Source organism: Schistocerca piceifrons, chromosome 7 (assembly GCF_021461385.2).
Source record: "Schistocerca piceifrons isolate TAMUIC-IGC-003096 chromosome 7, iqSchPice1.1, whole genome shotgun sequence".
NCBI classification, from domain to species: Eukaryota; Metazoa; Arthropoda; class Insecta; order Orthoptera; family Acrididae; genus Schistocerca; species Schistocerca piceifrons.
The window spans coordinates 220,824,285-220,848,832 of NC_060144.1; positions in this window are offsets into that span (position 1 = coordinate 220,824,285).

The window sequence follows — 24,548 nt, forward strand, 5'->3', positions numbered from 1 at the left end:
CGTCGAAGACGGCGTTGCGCAACCAACTGAAACTACAGTGCACCGTTTAAATTGCACCAACAAACAAAAGGAGGAGGTTATTTCGAATTTTCTGAACATCTGATATTTCCGGTCGAATAACGTGTTTTCGTCCATCTCACCTGCTTCACCTGTCAAAAATCATAAGGGCTAATCAAGGTGAATATCACTTGCGTATCTGTGCTTCAAACATAAACGCTTCTCTTAAACTATGGGAAGGCCACAAAATTGCAAGCAGTGGCAGGGAGTAAAGCACCTGACGTGAAAGTAGTGTGTTTTTATAGCACTCGTGTAGGGGTGGAGATCCCTTCTGAACAGCACGTTTGAAGGCATCCAAGATATGTTGGGGAGTTTGGTGGCCTGCGGAAGTGTTTAAACTCAGAAGGGTGTTCCTGGAGCCACTCTGTAGCAATTACGCACATGTGGGGTATCGCATTGTCCTCCTGGAATTGCCAGAGTCCGTCAGAAATCACAATGAACATGGATGGATGCAGGTGACAACACAGCATGCTTACGTTCGTGTCAACTGTCAGAGTCGTATCTAGATGTATCAGGGGTCCCATATCACTCCAACTGCACACGCCCCACACCATAATAGAGCCTCCACCAGCTTGAGCTGTCTCTTGCCGACATGCAGGGTCCATGGATTCATGAGGTCGTCTCCATGCCCGTACACGTCCATCCGTTCGATACAACCTGAAACGAGACTCGTCCGACCAGGCAACATGTTTCCAGTCAACAGGCCAATGTCGGTGTTGACGGGCCTATGCGAGGCGCAAAGCTTTGTTTCGCCCAGTCATCAAGGGTACACGTGTGGGCCTTCGGCTCCGAAAGCCCATATCGATGATGTTTCGTTGAATGAATGTTTCCTACACTCACACTTGTTGATGACCCCGCACTGAACTCTGCAGCAGTTAGCGGAAGGGTTGCACTTCTGTCACGTTGAACGATTCTCTTCAGTCGTCATTGGTCCCGTTCTTGCAGGATTTTGTTCCGTCCTCAGTGATTCGAAGATTTGATGTTACCGGATTCCTGACGTTCACAGTACTCCGTAAAATGATCGTGCGGGAAAACTTCAGTTACCGCTCGTGTGCCGACTATAACACCCTGTTCAAACTCACTTAAATCTTGATAACCTAACATTGTAGCAGCAGTAACCGATCCAACAACTGCGCCAGACACTTGTTGTATTATATAGGCGTTGCCGACCGCAGTACCGTATCCTGTTAACCTCTCTCTGTATTTGTATACGGATGCCTATAGCAATTTCTTTGCCGCTTCAGTGTATTATTTTCACTACTCTGATTTTACATTCTTTCAGATGATTAAAACTTATTTTCATGCCATAGAGGCACAACAGCATTTTTTATTTTCTTGTTTAGATAAAATTCATTTCTTTTTAGAACAGATACAACAGTCTGAGTGTAGAGTAGGTTGTTTACATAAGATAAGAACTTATGGGTTTCAAACGTAAAACAGTTAAAATTGTGTCAGTTAAACTTCGGAGGAATAGAGTGGGTAATAGGACCATCTTTTTAAAATCAATATTCATCTTTTGTCTGACCTCCGTCACCTGTCATTTTCCTCTTCACCTTTCCTTCTCCTGGCCTTGTACGGTTAAGGCGCACGTGTTAATGTGACTGAGTACGAATAATAATAGCCTCTGAATTTATTTCTCACACTGTGTAATTCATTATTATTTAAAGCTGATAATATCTTTTCTATACGTTATTAGCAGGTTTTGCAACGAAATGTGAGTGAGTCATACTGAATGAGCGTAATAACGTGCGTGGAGGAAGTTTTCTTAGTCCCTAGTAAGGACGTCTCGCTGACATAGCTACGAATTGTGTTAATTATTCAGGACCTGCTTGCTATTTAATTTATGAAATCCTATTTGCTAGTGTGAACAGCATTGGCGCAAGATATTCCTAGCTGGCACGGTCGCGAAAAAAAGAAACCAGCAGAATTAAAAGGCCTACTCCCAAACTTTATCTACTGAATTATTCCGTTACTTGTTGGGAAAAAGGATCTTCACCCGCAACATTTAACAACGTACAGTCCGAGAATGTGTCTGTTACTCGTACTAGCGAAAATTCATGTGTGACACAACAGTTAAAAAAGGAGACACAACCAACTTATTAGATAGTACCTACACATTTTCCTCATATCAGTTAACGAACCTATTAAATTACACAAAGTTTATGAATTTTACAGACAGCCTTGTAGGGGGGGGGGGGGACCACAGTAATGAGTATTCATCTATTTAGCTGAACAATACCATCAAACCATTTCTAAAGATAAGTGAAGAGAATTAAAAAGAACACGCGGTGTGTTGGATTCTAGGTACGTTACAAAATGTTCTAATTTCATGTCCGAGGTTTTAGAAATGTACAGGATCAATCCTCTATATACGTTCCACTACTACACTCGCAGGGCTATCTCTTTATTAAATACCAAATATAGTTCTTTAATAAAATATCCAGCTATCATGGGTTACGTCCTAGCATGAACAACTGCATGTACCATCTCGTAATATTTGAAACTTCTCTCGATAAATATTTGCTTTCTTTAAGTACTGATATAACTTCGTCTTTGCCACAGAGGCCATTAGCACACACAAGAACGATGTTTTTACGTAAAATTCCTTGAAATTATGCAACATACCTATCCACTCTGAAGGAGTATTATTAGTATTATGTTTTAAACAAGTCTGAGTTGAATATCATTAAGCAGGTTAGAAATACAGTGAAATACCGTTATCGGTCTTAAGATGGCCGACAACAATATGAATAGCATCTGCACCTCTCTTGCGTTACTTAAAATATTCGGAGACTTCTTAAAGCTCAGGCTGGTGGAGATAGCAAATACTACGATAAGAGAGTACAAAATTAGGTAAAATTTCATCTTTTGCTTGAAATTACCATATTACACATACAGCAGTCACGTCTGACCTCCAGCATGCTCAAGATGCATCATCATAAAAGGAAGAGGAAGTGAGAAAAAAAATTATCAGAGCATTTGTTCTATGAATGACAATGATCATAGGTATTAGTTTCCCATACAACAGTTCTTTGTAGGTCGTGATACATTTAATTAGTATTTTTTGTAATACTTTTGTAATGAAAGTTCGTCATTATCAGTTTTTGACACTTTATAGCTCGTAACGAAGTTTTTCGTGGTAAATAAAGTTCTATTTCACGAAAGTTTATCGCACGAATGTCTGCCCGAGGAGGCAAGCAGTAAACCATGACTGGTTGCAATTATGGAACCCGAACATCAGTTCTTACAAACTGAAATCGGGACTCAAATAATCAGGCTACGGTTTTCCAGTCGTCTGTCGTACGTTCCACAGTGATTTCTGTGGTTATTTCATGTAGTGTTGCTGGTCTGTTAGCACTGACAACTACACCCAAACGCCGCTGTTTTCGGTGGGTAAGTGAAGGCCGTCGGCCGCTGCATTGTCCGTTGCCTGAAATTTAGTATACTCGGCACACTCTTGGCACTGTGGATCTCGGAATACTGAATTCCTTAACAATTTCCTAAATGTAATGTCCTATGAGTCTGGCTCCAACTACCATTCCGCGTGCGAAGTCTGTTAATTCGCGTCGTGCGGCTATTATCACGTCTGAAACCTTTCCGCGTGACTCACCTGAGTAAAAATGACAGCTCCGTCAAAGCACTGCCCTTTTGTACCTGGTATACGCGGTACTACCGCCATCTGTATATGTGCGTAACGTCATCCCATGACTTTTGTCGCCTCATTGCGTGGCCGGCAGCAATGGCTAAGGTGACGTCAGGCTGCATCGCGATCCAGAGCTTGGGGCGTCCAGATATACCGGCTAAGGCAGAGATGGCTGGACCTACAGGTCGTACTCTCGGGACAACCGGAAACTGCGGGGCTGCCCCTACCGCCCAGACGCTTAAGCGGCAGACAGCGGTTCGTGTCCCTGTGGAGGTAGAGGTGTCTGCGTCTTCGGCAGGCCGGGAAACGGGTCAGGCTTCACGTCGCTTAACTGCCCAGCTGTTCGACGATGACGAGCTGGTTCGGCAACGTCTAAATACTGCTTCGGTGGGTGATTTCATAGTAACAGCAATGTTAGTGTGCCATGCCGAACAGTTGGGAGTTGGCACTTGGGGTCTGTCGTCACTGATACGTTGCCAAGCTGCTTATCATGCAGTCCATTAGCACCCGACTTGGCTGTAGCCTGATTCCGCCCTGCCACTGCACTGCCCGTTTTAAGTCTCGTTTATAGCTTCAGCCTTTACCGATTAGAGTCACACAGGGATTGCACGTAAAATTCAGATGCTTCCTGTTTTAAATTCAAAATCGGGTAAGTGCGAGTATGAGTCACTCACAGAGGGTTCCGTGCAAAGTTACTTATCCACACTGCTCCAAAAACTTTGAATGCTATCGTAAAAAATGGACCATGGACCTAGCCGTTGGTGGGGAGACTAGCGTGCCTCAGCGATACAGATAGCTGTACCGTAGGTGCAACCACAACGGGGGGGCGTCTGTTGAGAAGCCAGACAAACGCGTGGTTCCTGAAGAGGGCAGCAGCCTTTTCAGTAGTTACAGGGGCAATAGTCTGGATGATAGACTGAACTGGCCTTGTAACATCAATAAAAACGGCCTTTCTGTGCTGTTACAGCGAATGGCTGAAAGCAAGGGGAAACTACAGACATAATTTTTCCCGAGGTCGTGCAGCTTTCCTGTATGGTAAACGATGATCGCGTCCTCTTCCGTAAAACATTCCGCAGGTAAAATTGTCCCGCATTCGGATCTCTGGGCGGCGACTACTCAAAAGGACGTCGTTATCAGGAGAAACAAAACTGGCGTTCTACGGGTCGGAGCATGGGATGTCAGATCCCTTAATCGAGCAGGTAGGTGAACAGCATTGTGAACACGTTATTGTAGCCAAGAGAACTTTCAGAGATGAAATATTGAAGGCAGCAGAGGGTCAAGTAGGTAAAAAGATGAGGGCTAGTAGAAATCCTTCGGTAACAGAAGAGAATTGAATTTAATTGATGAAAGGAGAAAATATAAAATGCAGTAAATGAATCGCGCGAAAGGGAAAACAAACGTCTAAAAAATGAGATCGACAGTAAGTGCAAAATGGCTAAGCAGGAACGGCTAAAGAACAAATGTAAGGATGTAGAAGCATATGTCACTCGGGGTAAGATAGATATTGCGTACAGGAAAATTAAAAAGACCGTTGGAGAAGAGAGAACCACATGTATGAATATCAAGAGCTCACATAGAAAACCAGTCCTAAGCAAAGAAGACAAAACAGGAGGTTGAAAGGAGTATTATAGATGGTCTATATAAGGGCGAGGTACTTGATGGCAACATTACGGAAATGGAAGAGGACGTCGATGACAATGAAATTGGTGATATGATAGTGCGTGAAGAATTTGACAGATTACTGAAAAACCTAAGTCGAAACAAGGCCCCGGGAATAGATAACATTCCATTGGAACTACTGATAGCCTTGGGAGAGCCAACGATGACAAAACTCTTCCTTTTTGTAAGCAAGATGTATGAGACAGGCGAAATACCTCAGACTTAAAGAAGAATATAATAATTCCAGTCACAAAGAAAGCAGTTGTTGACAGGTGTGAAAATTACTGAATTATCAGTTTAATAAGTGACGGCTGCAAAATACTAACACGAATTCTTTACAGACGAATGGAAAATGTGGTAGAAGCCGACCTCGGGGAAGATCAGTTTGGATTCCGTAGAAATGTTGGAAAACGCGAGGCGATACTGGCCCTACGACGTACGTTAGGAAGGAATGGCACACCTACGTTTCTAGCACGTGTAGACTTAGAGGAAGCTTTTGACAATGTCGACCGGAATACACCCTTTCAAATTATGAAGGTGGCAGGGGTAAAATACAGGGATCGAAACGCTGTTTACAATTTGTACAGAAATCAAATGGCAGTAATAAGAGTCGAGGGACATGAAAGGGAAGAAGTGGTTGGGAAGGGAGTGATAAATGTTTGTAGTCTATCCCCGATATTATTCAATCTGTATATTGAGCAAGCAGTCAAGGAAACAAAAGAAAAATTTGGAGTAGGAATTAAAACCAATGGAGGAGAAATAAAAACTTTGAAGTTTGCCGACGACATCGTAATTGCCGCGCGGGATTAGCCGAGCGGTCTAACGCGCTGCAGTCATGGACTGTGCGGCTGGTCCCGGTGGAGGTTCGAGTCCTCACTCGGGCATGGGTGTCTGTGTTTGTCCTTAGGATAATTTAGGTTAAGTAGTGTTAAGCTTAGGGACTGATGAACTTAGCAGTTAAGCCCCACAAGATTTCACACACATTTGAACATTTTGAACACCGTAATTCTGTCAGAGACAGCAAAGGATCTGGAAGGGCAGCTGAATGGAATGGACAATGTCTTGAAAGGAGAATATAAGATGATCAACAAAAGCAAAACCAGGGTAATTGAATGTAGTCGAATTAAAGTAAGTGATGCTGAAGGAATTAGTTTACGAATGAGACACTTAAAGTAGCAGATAAGTTTTGCTATCTGGGAACCAAAATAATTGATAATGGTGAAAATAGAGATGATACAAAATGTAGAATTGCTATGGCAAGGAAAGCGTTTCTGAAGAGAAATTTTTTAACATTGAGTATACATTTGTCAGGAAGTTCTTCCTGAAGGTATTTGTATGGAGTGTAGCTATGTATGTAACTGAAACATGAACGATAAATGGTTTAGACAAGAAGAGAATAGAAGCTTTCGAAACGTGGTGCTACAGAAGAATGCTGAAGATTAGATGGGTAGATCACGTAACTAGTGAGGAGGTACTGAACAGAATTGGGGAGAAGAGGAATTTGTGGCGCAACTTGACTAGAAGAAGTGATTGGTTCATAGGACACGTTCTAAGGCATGAAGGGACAACCAATTTAGTATTGGAGGGCAGCGTGGAGGGTAAAAATCGTACAGGGAGACAAAGAGATGACCACAGTATGCAGATTCAGAAGGAGGTAGATTGCTGTAGTTACTCGGAGGCTTGCACAGGATAAAGCAGCATAGAGAGCTGCATCAAACCAGTCTCTGGACTGAAGACCAGAACAACAACAACGTCGTAAAATGTCTACGATATTAGAGGTCTCACTGAGCTACGCACTTCATGCATCATTCACTTAGAGCCCATATACGGCACGGTGTTTACTACTGGCGTGCTTTGTGTGCATTCCCCAGTCATGTAAACGTACCGGTCTCGCAGCGAGACACCGCGAGCGGTTCAGTATAAATAACAGCTTCATTCAGTTTATGTTCAGCTCTGCAGTAACAAGCCACGAAGTGACATACAACACTCTGATAGAGGCAGAATAGTGGCTTTACTTTCAGCAGGTCGTACACAGGAAGATGTTACCGATCGGATACATGTCACTCAAAGTGGTGTGTCTATAGTGTGGAGAAAGTACAGAGAGACGGGAAATGCGCACTAGAGACCTCGCTTGTGTTCGTCCTCGTACGACAACACAATGCAGTATCGCTTCCACCAACTGACGGCTCGCAGGCCTCATCATCAACTGCCAGAAATATTGCCCAGGCAACAGGGATTCGTATCTCAGACAAGACAGTGCACAGAAGGTTACATCGGGATGGTCTTCATTTCAGAAGAGCAGTGAGGAGTTTTGGACTGAACGAACGGAACCAAAGCAATCGAAAGACCCTGGCTGTTGCACATCAACATTGGACCATTGCAGAATGGAATAATGTCATGCTTTCTGAAGAGACAAGGATTGATTTGTGACCGGACACTAGAAGTGTTAGTGCTTGGAGAAGGGCTAGACTATACCAGAAACGCCGGTTCATTCACGTTTACATGGATACTCTGCAAACCACACGTAAGTGCCTGGCAAAGGGTTCATTGAACCATCTTAACAATAATTCTCTGTTATACCAATCTCGAACGGAGCGAGGAAAAAACGAATCTCCTATATCTCTCCGTGCAAGCTATGATTACCCTTATTTTATTATGATGATCGTTTCTCCCTATGTAGGTCGGCATCAAAAAACGTTTTCGCATTCGGAGGAGAAAATTGGTCATGGGAATCCGTGAGGAGATTCCGCTGTAACGAATGACGCCTTTGTTTTAATGATATCCACCCCAAATCCTGTATCATGCCAGTGAAACTCCCTCCCCTATTTCGTGGTAATCAATACGTGCTGCTCTTCTTTTAACTTTCTCGATGTACTCCGTTAATCCTATCTGGTAAGGACCCCACAGCGCGCAGCAGTACTTTAAAAGAGGAACGTCAAGTGTAGTGTAGGCAGTCACTTAAATAGTCGCTGGAAGGAGCCAAATATTATTTTATTGCGGTTGCCAAGATTGGCCTCTGCCCATATTAACTCACAGGAACTGTCTCTACAAGATATATTAATTCTAACAGCAACAAACACTCCACCACAAACTGTGTTCAGCCTATCTTTCTGAACACCGTTACGTTCTTCGCAAAAATTTCGGCTGATCTCCGGCTTTAGTCAGCTTTCAGTGCCTATAACGAGTTGAGCATCAGTACTTTCTATTAGCGCTTGGAGCTCTGGTACCTGCCAACACAGCTGGATCTACGTTCTTCCTTTGAGACTGAAACACTTGTTTTTGTATTTCTCGAGACCCTCTAACCTAAAAAACCTCCTAGTCCGGGGCACACAACCCCTGCTACCCGTGTAGCTCCATCCTGCGAGCAGTAGACTGCTGACCTATTCACTGGAATCCAAAACTCAACCACCGTATGGGTCAAGTCGAGGAATCTGCAGCCTACGCGGTCGCAAAACTGTTTGAGCCTCTGATTCAGTCACTCCATTCGGCTCTGTACCAGAGATCCGCAATTGGTCCTGTCAATTTTGCTGTAAATTTGAGCGCTGCTTTCATCTCGCAAGCAAGACTGGCAGCATTTATCACTTTTTTTAGCAGCTTGAAACCAGAGGTAATCTCTTCCAATCCAAAGCAACACAGATCATTGGTACCGACAAAGCACCCAATTGCAGTTGGCTGCACTCTGTGCTCTTCATGGTACCTAGAAGGACCTGTTCCCGATCTGGAATGACTCTACTCTGCATGCACACGAAGTGCAGATAGGCTTTCTTCCCCTCCTTGGCAGTCATGTCCCTAAAAGCGACCCATAACGCACATAACATTGCAGCTCCTAATTACCAATATTTCCACCCTCTGCCTGCTTTAATCATGCAGACTGAGAGGTTTCCCCTGATGATGGACAAGTGACTGCATCTAGCTGAGGGACAGTGTCAGCCACAGACAGCACCTGGAACCTGTTTGTCAGCTAACTTGGGAGGCCTTACGTGCAGCCCCCAGGGGTAAACCACAGTGCGAGCAGTAACTGGCCTAGCCACTGGTGCGGGCCGATCGGCGGGCTCAGACGTGCTGGATGTCCATTGGACAATCCCTCCCTCCCTTACCCCTCTCTCCCTCTCCCGCGACCAGCCCTCAACGGTGATGCCCATTGCCCATCCACTGCTGCTTCAGTCTTTGTAACCAAAGCTGTCACAGCAAGGAGGTGAGAGGGAAGTTTCACTAACGCGGTTAGAATTTCTACACAGCCATCACAGTCCCTATCCATTCGGGAGGTCCACCTGTTTGCAGGTGGAAGCGTAATGTTTAGGCGGCAGTAATGATGGGATGATTGAGCCCTCTAATTCCCCTTTATGGCAATTTTACTCGTCCCCAATATCTCCAAGAGATCCTACAGGCGATTGTAAGAACCTACAGACGTGAAGTTGGGACAGCTTGATCCTAGTCGGTAACAATGCAAGACAGAACCGTACTCTAGCAGTGTCTCGGTAGCTTCAAAGTTGCAACATCAACCTAATGCATTGGCCAGCGCACTACCCAGACATGAATGCAATTCAGTGTGCATGGGACATGTTGAAAGTGTTCACTGCACAGTGTCCCAATCCATCTGTCAGTCTTCAGGACCTCACAAATGGCGCCCTTTAGGAATGGCACCTCATATTTCAAGATAAACTTGATGGTCTCATCCAGAGCATGCCTCGAAGTGTGGAAGAACTCGCCCATGTGCGGGGAGGACATACTCATTAGTAAAGACTGACAATCATCATCATCATCATCATGAGCTAAAGGTTTTCAATGTTTTTGTTTCCAAGATGTGCACATATGAGAGGGACTTGTTTGTTTTGTAATGATTTATTTTACTAACCAAAATCGCTCTTTCTCTCAGAAGCAGTTATGTTTATTTTGTTAATAAGGTATTGTACAGACCTCAATGTGTGTACTGGAAGAAGTCATTGTAGTAGACTCTATCATATTCCAAACTTTTTTTGAGGTGTATACATATAGATCATCCATCCCTGGAAACGAGAATTTCGACGATTTTTTGCTTATTATCGTTCTCTATACTAGCCATATACGAAATATTTGACATCCATGGCCGTATCTTTTGCCTGTTTTGACGTAGATCCTTAAATGATTTCACTGCCAAGGGACCATAGGCATTAGCGTGTGACAAAAATTTAAACTTCATGAATCCACCATTTGCCGTGAAAAATGGGTCTTATCGGATACAGTCTGGTGTTATTACGTTAACAATATTCGGGATTTTTTTTCCTTAACTTGTACTGTGGAGCCCTGCTTCTTGCCATAATTTCATTATTCTAGGTCAGCGGGAAGAATCATATAGGTCTTGATAAATGAGTGTGCAGATATCAGGATGTGTGACGTAAATGGTCTTACGTTTTGATTGCATTGGTTTAGAAACTCAAGTTATACATCGCAGACTGCAGACCTTAGTCTTCTTCGTTTTCTTCTTCTCCTTCTTCTTCACTTCACGTATTTGGCAAACTACTCGTTATGGTACTCCACTTCTTATATGGTTTTTCTGCATTTGTTCTTCCAGTGCATTTATAGATGAGAGCCCTTACTGGGAATTTTTCCCCACTCATTTGGTCAAAATGTTCCTTCCATTTTCTCCTATTCTCCATTATACACACACAAAAAAATTTGCATCACCTCGGTTCCGAGAGTTCCGGAACCTGTTCAGAAAATTAGAATAGATATCGACATAACCATCATTTCCGCCCTTTTTATTGCTCATGACAACCACACATTGCATGCTGTACCACCATACTGCGAGACCTTCAGAGGTGGTGGTCCAGATTGGTGTACACACCAATACCTCTAATACCCATTAGCATGTCCTCTTGCATTCATGCATGCCTGTATTCGTCGTGGCATACCATCCACAAGTTCATCAAGGCGCTGTTGGTCCAGATTGTCCCACTCCTCAACGGCGATTCGGCGTAGATTCCTCAGAGTGGTTGGTGGGTCACGTCGTTCATAAACAGCTCTTTTCAGTCTATCCCAGGCGTGTTCGATAGGGTTCATGTTTGGAGAACATGCTGGCCACTCTAGTCGAGCATTGTCGTTATCCTGAAGGAAGCCATTCACAAGATGTGCACGATGGGGGCGCGCATTGTCGTCCATGAAGATGAATGCTTCGCCAATATGCTGCCGATATGGTTGCAATACCGGTCGGAGGATGGCATTCACGTATATACAGCCGTTACGGTTCCTTCCATGACCACCAGCGACGTACGTCGGCACCACATAAAGCCACCCAAAAACAGCGAGGAACCTCCACCTTGCTGCACTCGCTGGACAGTATGTCTAAGGCGCTCAGCCTGAGTGGTTTGTCTCCAAACACGTCTCCGACGATTATCTGGTTGAAGGCATATGCAACATTGGTGAAGAAAATGTGATGTCATTCCTGAGCGGTCCATTCGGCATGTTGCTGGGCCCATCTGTACCGCGATGCATGGTGTCTTGGTCGCGAAGATGTGCAAGCTCACTCCAGACGTCGATGGCGAGGCCCATCATGCAGCCTACTGCGCACAGTTTGATTCGTAACACGAACGTCCTGTGGCTGCATTATTCAACATGGTGGCCTTGTGGCCTTACTGTCAGCGTCCCTCCGAGCCATGATCCGTAGGTAGCGGTGATCTACTGCAGTAGTAGCCCTTGGGCGGCCTGAGCGAGGCATGTCATCGACAATTCCTGTCTTTCTGTATCTCCTCCATATCCGAACATCCGAACAACGTCGCTTTGGTTCACTCCGGTGGTGGTGGGTGGTGGTGGTTAGTGTTTAACGTCCCGTCGACAACGAGGTCATTAGAGACGGGGCGCAAGCTCGGGTTAGGGAAGGATTGGGAAGGAAATCGGCCGTGTCCTTTCAAAGGAACCATCTCGGCATTCGCCTGAAACAATTTAGGGAAATCACGGAAAACCTAAATCAGGACGGCCGGAGACGGGATTGAACCGTCGTCCTCCCGAATGCGAGTCCAGTGTGCTAACCGGTTCACTCCGAGACGGCTGGACACTTCCCTTATTGAGAGCCCTTCCTGGCACAAAGTAACAATACGGACGCGACTGAACAGCTTTACTGTCCGTCTAGGAATGGTTGAAGTACAGACAACACGAGCCGTGTACCTCCTTCCTGGTGGAATGACGAAATGATTGGCTGTCGGATCCCCTCCGTCTAACAGGCCTGCTCATGCATGGTTGTATACATCTTTGGGCGGGTTTAGTGACATCTGTGAACAGTCAAGGGGACTGTGTCTGTGATACAGTATCCACAGTCAACGTCTATCTTCAGTATTTCTGGGAAGCGGGGTGATGCAAAACTTTTTGATGTGTGTATTTTCGTTTAGGTTACATACTCCTAAAAATTTCCTTATATCTTCATTTCTTTTTCGATCCTTCATTGTGCATCCTTCCAGTCTACTCAGAAATCTCGTTTCCCGAGCCTGCGTTCTACTTTCTTGACATGTTGCCCAGGACTCACTTCCATAGGCAGGGGTTGTTACTGCTGTTGTTTTATAAAACTTCAGTCGTTTCTTTCCTGGCTTTATTCTCCAAACTTTCTACGATGCTTCTTCATACGGAAGAAATTTATTTAATTTTTGGTCAATGTTATAGTTATATTCGTAAGTGATGTCACATAATAGGTATTGAAATTGTTATACTTGCTCCAAGCTTTTATTATTCAAGTCTGTTTCAGATCTTACTAGTAGTCTGCTCTAAAATGCAATTGCTTGCGTATTACCTAACGGCAGTGTTGGGCTGTAATCGGAGGCTGTAGCTGCACCGTACAGACGCACATCTGATGGTCATCTTCATTTTCTGTAATCGGAGTTAGTGTGCCGTGCGTCCGACTTTAATTTCACGTATGGTCCGCGGATTTGCTATCCCTCTGGCCGCAAGAGCACTGTCTCCGGTAGAGGTCCGGTCGGAGGAGAAGGTAGTTAAGGGCTGCGGCGACTTGAGGAAGAAGAGGGTATGCCGGCCGATGTGACCGAGCGGTTCTAGGCGCTTTAGTCTGGAACCGCGCGACCGCTACGGTCGCAGGTTCGAATCCCGACTCGATCATGGATGTATGTGATGTCCTTAGGTTAGTTAGGTTGAAGTAGTTCTAAGTTCTAGGGGGTCTGATGACCTCAGATGTTAAGTCCCATAGTGCTCAGAGCAATTTGAACCATTTGAAGAGGAGAATGTGACACGGGCGGTGAAGAGCGCAAGTGAGGCGGCGTGTTGTGGCCAAGCGTCGGCCATGGTCTGTTGGCAAGAGTGGTGCCTTTGCTCACTGCGGGTTTGGCGGGCCCGTGTGTTGGTCGCAGCCGTGAACATTGCTCATTAAAGGCTAGTTCGGCAGGACGCACAGTATTCGTCGTACTCTCTGCTACTGAAGCTGCAATCAGCTTGTGTTCATTGTGGTGCCGGGTTGGAATCCGGTGAGACCTTTGCAAGTACTGGGCACTGTTGCGTCCGTTGGATGATACCCGTGGGTTTCCGACTACGTGTAATCTTAGTTGAATCCTTCTCTCGGTGCTCCCTAAGCAAGCGCTTGCAAATGGGCGCTAGAAAAAAATGTTCAAATGTGTGTGAAATCTTATCGGACTTAACTGCTAAGGTCATCAGTCCCTAAGCTTACACACTACTTAACCTAAATTATCCTAAGGGCAAACACACACACCCATGTCCGAGGGAGGACTCGAATCTCCGCCGGGATCAAGCGCACAGTCCATGACTGCAGCGCCTTAGACCGCTCGGCTAATACCGCGCGGCAGGGCGCTAGATTTTACGAGAAATCACGGTGAGCATCCGATTAGTGTGCACGTCACTTGGTGTCGCGTGGTGGCTATTTTGACTCCACACCCTAGTTGCCCATTGTTTTTATATATATATATAAAATGTGTGTGTTATTTATGTGAAGATTTAGCCTGGTACTGCTTGAGTCTAGTTCAGTCAATGTGTGTGGGCTTGTGGCTGTCACTATTCCAAAATGATTTTAGAATCTAAGGGTGTAGAATGCAGATGTAAGTCTTCTGATTTACGAACTGTACTTTATAGTTAGTGAAAACTGTTGAGTCTAGCTACCTCACTTCCGAGGCATGTCTGTAGTTACCTGCTTGCTAATATCACGAGCTCGAGCTGTTTACTAAATTGTTTGCACCTACAAAAAAGCTAAGGAAGAATTTCTGCATTTGTGATGTGTAATTTTTACTAAAAAATTAACGAGTTGTCTCTGTGTTACAGGCCAGATCCTTGTATCTCTTGTTAACTGTGACTTTGTTAAAGATGCCTGAGTACTATGACTGAAATTTTTAATGAAGGTTTCTAGTACTGCGGTAGCGGCAACCGTCGTCCTATGTTAGTAGAGAAGGAGGGGTTATTGCTACTGGCATCACCTCTGCCACCGCCTCTATCATAATGAATTTGAATCACCTTTGTCAGTCACTTTGGCTACTTCGAAGGCTATGGCGTTTTGATAATTACTGGCAACAGAGGATATTTGATATTTTTGACATAATTATTTGGTCATATGTTTTGTTGTTGTAATGTGGATGTATCGTTTTTTACTCCATTTAATATTCTTTACAAAAAGGAAGTGATTTTATACTGTTGGCTCTTTGAGGCGTTTGCCATCAGTTGGTTATTGAAATTTATTATTTTTAGATAATGTTATTCTTGGATGTTTTCTTTTAAAAATAAATTCATTGATGTTTTTAGAAACGTTAATAAATTCATTATGGCTTAATACCTCTCCACTCAACACCAGCTCCCTACCGCATTCAGTTAGGTCATCTGCATACAAAATTACTTTTAGTCTATTGTCACGATCTAAAAGAACTTCAATTATGTTCAACATCTTCCATTTGCTGATAACTTCATCTATTAATATGCGCTGAAGAGTGCTGGAGAAATACAGCAACCTTGTCGTACCGCTTTGTTTTTGTTTATTGGCTTTGTTGTCATATTTCCAATATCTATAACGATTTAGGTGCTCATGTATAGACCCTTAAAAGAATTTATGAAGTGAGATGGATAACCGCGTTCAGCCACGATATTCCATAGCATTTCTTTATCCACAGTATGTAACGCTTTCTCGAAATTCACAAAAACTAAACGGGTTTCCCTATTAAGCTCTCGTCTATTTTCCACAACTTTTTCCAGTGTAGACACGTTGTCAGTATTTGATCATCATTCTCTAAAATCTGATGGCTCTTCAGATATTAGCTTTTCCATCAGACTTTTAAGTCTTGCATTCAGGATTTTACCATATAATTTAGAGGCTGAATCCAGAAGGCTTATTCCTCGATAGTTACTACATTTATTTTATCACCCTTTTTAAAGACAAATATTACTCTGGCTCTCAGACAATCGTTTTGTATCTTCTTATTTCTCCAACATTGAGTAAATACGTGATAGTCTTACATGTAGAAATAAACCTCCATATTTCCACAGTTCCGTCTTAAAACCATCTAAGCCAGTGGCTCTCCTATATTTTGTGCCTTTTTGAACTTTCGTCGGGTTTCTCTCACATCAGTATCGCCCAGGCCTTTTGTGTTATTCAGTTACGGTAACGTCTGAATTAAAGTACCATCATACCACTATTTTTTGTAATGAGTTACCCATTCGCTCCCTCCTATATTGTTAACACGTATGTGATAATTTTCTTCTCTGTTGAATGATGTCATCACTTCATAAGCGATAGTTGGTATACCGTCTAAATCATGCTCTGCATTGCTAATAAAGCGTCCCCATGATTCTGCTTGCACTTTCCGAGTTACGTATTTCGCATAATTTCTCTTCTCATTATACACATGTCAGTAGTGGGATTATGTATGTAGGTCTCGAAGACTTCTTGTTTTTCTTTAAGTGCTGTTTCCATCTTTGGCCTCCAAATCCTTACTCCTGCAAGTTACCTGTATTTCCTTTCCTTCACCAAAACCTCATTAGCTATGCCCGATACGGCTGTTTTTAAGTTTTCCCGTTCTGGAAATATCTAACAGGTGTGCTTGATCGCATTAACCAAATTACTGTAGCTTTATAATGAAACGTGCCGTCTGTTTCTCCATCACAGTGTACAATAACAGCTATTGCCAAACTTCCTCTTAACACACGTAACTATATCTTTGTCGTCCATAACTTTGTTTCAGATGCCATCTAATTTGAGTTTGCGTTATTAGGAAAAAGATACGCCTTCTTAGGAATGCAGCATTCCTCCGATCTCCGAAGTCACATTTCGCAGTGATAACAACCATGTGCGCCGCTGCGGGTGGTGACAGTTTGGTGCCGCTGCGGGTGGTGACAGTTTGGTGCCCTCCTTTTGATAGCCGCCACTATTGCTGACCACGCAAGGCACGCCTCATTTTCGGTTACACAGCGTATAAAGGGTGTTACAATAAGGTACGGCCAAACTTTCAGGAAACATTCCTCACACACAAGGAAAGAAAATATGTTATGTGGACATGTGTCCGGAAACGCTTACTTTCCATGTTAGATCTCATTTTATTACTTCTCTTCAAATCACATTAATCATGGAATGGAAACACACAGCAACAGAACGTACCAGCGTGACTTTAAACACTTTGTTACAGGAAATGTTCAAAATGTCCTCCGTTAGCGAGGGTACATGCATCCACCCTCCGTCGCATGGAATCCCTGATGGGCTGATGCAGCCCTGGAGAATGGCGTATTGTATCACAGCCGTCCACAATACGAGCACGAAGAGTCTCTACATTTGGTACCGGGGTTGCGTAGACAAGAGCTTTCAAATGCCCCCATAAATGAAAGTCAAGAGGGTTGAGGTCAGGAGAGTGTGGAGGCCATGGAATTGGTCCGCCTCTACCAATCCATCGGTCACCGAATATGTTGTTGAGAAGCGTACGAACACTTCGACTGAAATGTGCAGGAGCTCCATCGTGCATGAACCACATGTTGTGTCGTACTTCTAAAGGCACATGTTCTAGCAGCACAGGTAGAATATCCCGTATGAAATCATGATAACGTGCTCCATTGAGCGTAGGTGAAAGAACATTGGGCCCAATCAAGACATCACCAACAATGCCTGCCCAAACGTTCACAGAAAATCTGTGTTGATAACGTGATTGCACAATTGCTTGCGGATTCTCGTCAGCCCACACATGCTGATTGTGAAAATTTACAATTTGATCACGTTGGAATGAAGCCTCATCCGTAAAGAGAACATTTGCACTGAAATGAGGATTGACACATTGTTGGATGAACCATTCGCAGAAGTGTACCCGTGGAGGCCAATCAGCTGCTGATAGTGCCTGCACACGCTGTACATCGAACGGAAACAACTGGTTCTCCCGTAGCACTCTCCATACAGTGACGTGGTTAACGTTACCTTGTACAGCTGCAACTTCTCTGTCGCTGACATTAGGGTTATCGTCAACTGCACGAAGAATTGCCTCGTCCATTGCAGGTGTCCTCATCATTCTAGGTCTTCCCCAGTCACGAGTCATAGGCTGGAATGTTCCGTGCTCCCTAAGACGCCGATCAATTGCTTCGAACGTCTTCCTGTCGGGACACCTTCGTTCTGGAAATCTGTCTCGATACAAACGTACCGCGCCACGGCTATTGCCCTTGCTAATCCATACATCAAATGGGCATCAGCCAACTACGCATTTGTAAACATTGCACTGACTGCAAAACCACGTTCGTGATGAACACTAACCTGTTGATGCTACGTACTGATGTTCTTGATGCTAGTACTGTAGAGCAATGAGTCGCATGTCAACACAAGCACCGAAGTCAACATTACCTTCCTTCAATTGGGCCAACTGGCGGTGAATCGAGGAAGTACCGTACAAACTGACGAAACTAAAATGAGCTCTAACATGGACACATATCCACATAACATCTTTTCTTTATTTGTGTGTGAGGAATGTTTCCTGAAAGTTTGGCCGTACTTTTTGCAGCACCCTGTATAAGCAAATGAAAAACAGAGCATTCATAAATGTTCCTGGTACTCGAAATATCAAGACGCATCCATGATACAGGGAAACGGAACTTTTAACATTCGCCCATACGCAAGAGGCAACACCATGAAATTCAAATCAAAGCCATCCATTGTAGGACCAAAAGCACCACAGGAACTTCGTTTGAACTTCAGAGGGATATACAAGAAAACATTTTTGATATGAAAGTGTTTCTATATTATAAATGATACGTGCAGTACACTGTAAACAAAACTGTGATGTAGTACTGCGATCTGTAACATTACGTAAACTACAAAATATGTACTGAAATAATCCTATTGTCTCTGATATCCGAAATATTTCCATGCTATAATATTTCGTTATGTAGATGTTTCAGTGCCACCAAATCTCCCTGACTACCATACAGAAATATATAAAATGTGTCCCTGGTCGAATGGTCAGTATCCAGGGATCTGACAGGAACGGTTAGTCGAAGCAAAGTAGTCTAGGGTAACAGGGTAAACGTAGGATTTAAAATGCGTACCTTGATAGCTACGAGAACTTCATCTTAGATACTGTGAAACAAATCTCTTCTACTGCAAGTTCTTTTCCTTCCGTATTTTGATAGGAGGCAGTAGGGACAAAAACAAGGAAATGTTGTCTTGTTAAACATAAGCTCTAGAATGCCTACCTTAAGTGTAATGAGCACTTGTTCAGCAGAAGAGATGTATTTCATATTATCAAAGGTAAACAAATTTTAGATATGCACATTACAGCTCATGTTTACTGGATCTTTTTTTCTTGTTTCGGTCCGTACTCTCACCTCTGAAAATATGGAAAGCAAAGAGCTTGTAGGAGAAGAGATTTGTTGCACTGTATCGAACATGAAGTAGTACTCGTAGCTCTTTTAAAGCATGCATTTTAGAGTCCATCTTCACTTCACTTTCTTCGTTCGAATGATCGTTATTGTCATATCCCTGAATATTGCTATTCCTCCTGGCACACCCTGCATACATATAGCATAGATGCTATAACCAAAATTGTAACTTGATATGTTATGGGCCTAGAATATTGAGGTATATAATTATAATGTGCTAAGTGCTACTAGTTAGCCATATGTATGCTTTTCCGTGCTTATAATGCAAAATTGGCTTGATCCATACAATGTATATTGGCTATGGATCCAATAAACTTTACAGTACATTACATTTTCGGCATGTTTCGATCTGATAACTTTCACTATATCTTTTTCTGTCGTGTACAGTATCGTTTGTTTGACACAGTAAACGGAAGTCTTCCACTTATCTGTACTAGGGCGTCGCGGATGCTACAGGTGTTTCAATGATGTTATAATTTGACATTTGTGATGTGTATGAGAATTAATGATTAACCAATCAAAAACTGTTGTACTCGTCACAGTGACTCGTTCTACACTTTTAAACAGTTTTTACTTTAGTCATGTTCTTTGCATTTTTGTTTATGTGTTGGACTGTTGGTCTTTGATAGAAAACAAAAAAGAAGAATTCAGACGGCGGGAATGAGTTTAGATTACACAAGATCTGATCCAGACTAAAATGAAGATGCAAGACTCAGATTAGTTGTAACGAGCTGTTACTGGAAGCAATGTTACTGCCTTAGGTGTAGACCATTTCATGTTGAAGGAATGGGGGTAAAGCACCGAAATTGTCAGTACTTCTAACACTGTTCGTGAGACAACCACGTTGAGCGCTGTTGGGCTTGGGTAGCACTAGGATGGGTGACCGTCTGGGTCTGCCGAGTGCTGTTGGTAAGCAGGGTGAGCTGAGCTCTTGTGAGGGCAGTTGAGGAGCTTCTCCAGTACAGAAAACTGACAACTTCCAGGAGAGCAGTGTACTAAGCACATGCCGCTCCATGTACACATCCAGTGATGTCTATCAACTGAGGATGACACGGCAGTCGCTCCGTGCTTTGGGCCTTCTGAGGCTTGTTTGGACAGAGTTTAGTTTTGTTGATAAAAAGGATGTCTGCATGATAAAAGCATTTGAAACAGAATGAGTGTTCGATTTGTCCCTGCACTTTTACTACAGTGAGGTCGTTGACTGATAGAGACATCTGATTCTTTCTTGAAGTCCCAGGCTCTTATCCTTCTTCTTTGGGTGCTTCTGCACCAAATAGTAAGTACATATCTATCTGCGCGAGTGTCATGATCTGAATCTGACTCTGAAGAACATAGCTCCCACACCTGAAAGACCTACGAACAAACGGCTTCCGGTTGTTGAACAGTTTGAAATGCCTTGGTGGAAAACGTGGGGAGCTGACAGGTCCCACCTCATAGAGTTTTATAGGGCATTTGTTCGATTACGCTTAGATTATGGCAGCGTGGCCTATGGAACGGCCCATCCTTCCTACTTCCGGATGTTAGATGCTGTCCACCATGCGGGCATTCGGATATCGACTAGAGTCTTTCGGACCAGCCCGCTTCAGAGTCTGTGGCTCTGAGCACTATGGGACTTAACATCTATAGTCATCAGTCCCCTAGAACTTAGAACTACTTAAACCTAACTAACCTAAGGACATCACACACATCCATGCCCGAGGCAGGATTCGAACCTTCGACCGTAGCAGTCCCGCGGTTCCGGACTGTAGCGCCTAGAACCGCACGGCCACCGCGGCCGGCAGAGTCCGTGTGCAGAGGCTGGTGAACTACCACTCTGGATTCGGCGACGTATCTTTTTGGCTCGAGAGGCTCTGAAAATCTCAGCGTCACAACAGTCATTAGCATTTAGTTCAGTGATCCAACCCGCCTTCGATCGACTGTTCAAGAATCGGCTCCAAGCGACCCAGCCATTTGGTATACGTACTACGGCCTGCCTCAAGGATGTGGATCTCTCGGGCATGAAAATACACACCCAGGGATGGCACGCACTGCCACCTTGGTGTCTTCGGAGGCCCAAAGTGATTTTAAGCTTGAAGCAGTACCTGAAAAATTGTACTCCAGATATGGTTTTTTACACCTTTGTTTTCGTCTATTTTAAGTATGTACCATAGTTTTATCGGTATTTATACAGTTGGAGCCCAGCAGGGGAATGCTCTCGGTTGTTCTTTGGTTTTTCCTGACAGGGTTTTTAAATTGCATCTTCCAGAACAATTTACAAATTATGATGCGGAGTTATGTGGCATTCTAATGGCGCTGGAGAGGGTTCACGGACATCACCGTACGAGTTTTCTTGTCTTTTCCGACTCTTAGTGCACTGCAAGCGCTTCACCAAATGTATCCGGTAGACCCGCTGATTCAGCTCATCCATGATTGCTTACAGCGGTTCCAACGCCGTGGCAAGGAGGTGATCTTTTGCTGGGTACCTGGCCACGTTGGGATACAGGGTAACGATATGGCTGGTAAAGCCGCCAAGGAAGCATGTTGGGATGGTGCTGTCTCATCCCGTTGCACGCCATTATCTCATTTTCTGACAGATACATCATGCGTCAGTGGGAGACTGAATGGTTGCAGGTGTCGGACAACAGACTGCCGTCGCTCAAACCGACCACAAAAGCTTGGTGGACTTCGTGTCAGCCTCGCCGCTGGAAGGAGGTTTTGCTTATCAGATTGCGCATCAGGAATAGCTCTTTCACACATAGCTTCCTCCTCCGGGGGGGGGGAGGCTCCACCTTTCTGTGAAGTTTGTGGCGTGCCACTTTCAGTTCAGCATATTGTGGCTACGTGTGTCCTGTATACTGGTCTCGCTGGTGATCTGCCCACCGTCCATGCAGATACCGATACCAGTGTTACCAGAGAGGTGAAATTTTGTGAACTACCAGGCGTCATCCCTAAACTGGTGGGGAAGGGCTGCAGACTTTAGTACGTTATAAACTGCTCTGCATGTGGGGACAGCCTTCGTCCCCACCCATGAGATTTCATGTTGACTTTTCGTCAGGGCGCTGATGACCGTGATGTCGAGCGCCCCCTGAACCCAACTCATCATCATCATCTGAAGAAAAATCAACTGGCTGTTTGACCTGTTTTCTTCCTTTTTTTTGGCATTGATCTAAGAAAATCTACCTTACGTAGTTTTGTTTGTTGCACGCTGTTCTTTAGCGCGTCTTTCATTGTCGGAAGCGAGCTTTTCTTTTTCTGTGAATTGTTATACCATTCGTTCTGTATTGGGTTGCGACGTTCGAAGTGCAGATTTCAGTCTTTGCCAGAACATATCCCCTGAACCTTTATTTTAATGAGCGCAGCGGAATTATATTTTCTGTTGAGATAATCTCACCAAATGTGCGTTAAATGCCATCTTTGACGGGAGTTATCATTGAAGAATTCTCACATTGTTGGAACTGAGCGGATTTACCCCAAAACACCTGTGGGGATTTCTCCCATTTCACTATTTTCTGAGAAATGCGCCATTGTTGATTTTGGGGACCAACTGGAACGATTATTTCCTAGTGAAAGTGAAATTTAAATGCAGTAGTGTCAACGAGTAATTCGTTGATCATTATTTTCAAACCATACATTATACAATGTTCATGCGGAGCATTAAGGAAGCTACATGTAAGTAGCAACCTGCTGGGACGAACCTTCATGGAATAATACACTCCTGGAAATTGAAATAAGAACACCGTGAATTCATTGTCCCAGGAAGGGGAAACTTTATTGACACATTCCTGGGGTCAGATACATCACATGATCACACTGACAGAACCACAGGCACATAGACACAGGCAACAGAGCATGCACAATGTCGACACTAGTACAGTGTATATCCACCTTTCGCAGCAATGCAGGCTGCTATTCTCCCATGGAGACGATCGTAGAGATGCTGGATGTAGTCCTGTGGAACGGCTTGCCATGCCATTTCCACCTGGCGCCTCAGTTGGACCAGCGTTCGTGCTGGACGTGCAGACCGCGTGAGACGACGCTTCATCCAGTCCCAAACATGCTCAATGGGGGACAGATCCGGAGATCTTGCTGGCCAGGGTAGTTGACTTACACCTTCTAGAGCACGTTGGGTGGCACGGGATATATGCGGACGTGCATTGTCCTGTTGAAACAGCAAGTTCCCTTGCCGGTCTAGGAATGGTAGAACGATGGGTTCGATGACGGTTTGGATGTACCGTGCACTATTCAGTGTCCCCTCGACGATCACCAGTGGTGTACGGCCAGTGTAGGAAATCGCTCCCCACACCATGATGCCGGGTGTTGGCCCTGTGTGCCTCGGTCGTATGCAGTCCTGATTGTGGCGCTCACCTGCACGGCGCCAAACACGCATACGACCATCATTGGCACCAAGGCAGAAGCGACTCTCATCGCTGAAGACGACACGTCTCCATTCGTCCCTCCATTCACGCCTGTCGCGACACCACTGGAGGCGGGCTGCACGATGTTGGGGCGTGAGCGGAAGATGGCCTAACGGTGTGCGGGACCGTAGCCCAGCTTCATGGAGACGGTTGCGAATGGTCCTCGCCGATACCCCAGGAGCAACAGTGTCCCTAATTTGCTGGGAAGTGGCGGTGCGGTCCCCTACGGCACTGCGTAGGATCCTACGGTCTTGGCGTGCATCCGTGCGTCGCTGCGGTCCGGTCCCAGGTCGACGGGCATGTGCACCTTCCGCCGACCACTGGCGACAACATCTATGTACTGTGGAGACCTCACGCCCCACGTGTTGAGCAATTCGGCGGTACGTCCACCCGGCCTCCCGCATGCCCACTATACGCCCTCGCTCAAAGTCCGTCAACTGCACATACGGTTCACGTCCACGCTGTCGCGGCATGCTACCAGTGTTAAAGACTGCGATGGAGCTCCGTATGCCACGGCAAACTGGCTGACACTGACGGCGGCGGTGCACAAATGCTGCGCAGCTAGCGCCATTCGACGGCCAACACCGCGGTTCCTGGTGTGTCCGCTGTGCCGTGCGTGTGATCATTGCTTGTACAGCCCTCTCACAGTGTCCGGAGCAAGTATGGTGGGTCTGACACACCGGTGTCAATGTGTTCTTTTTTCCATTTCCAGGAGTGTAGGTTACAATAAGATAAACCTGCCGCCTGGTGGTCAGTTCTTGAATCGAAGGCTGTTAATTCAAAAACTCGGTGCGGTTTTTTACCCCACACGGGGCTTCACCATCACTTACCCGAAATAGATATAAAAATGTGTTACTGCGAAGCTGTTGTGAAGACTGCAGAAATTTCAGATCTGTGAAGATGAATCAGTCTCAACAAGACTAATTCTTGATGATGGTGATGGTGATGGTGATGGTGATAGCGTACCTTTTCTCGAGATA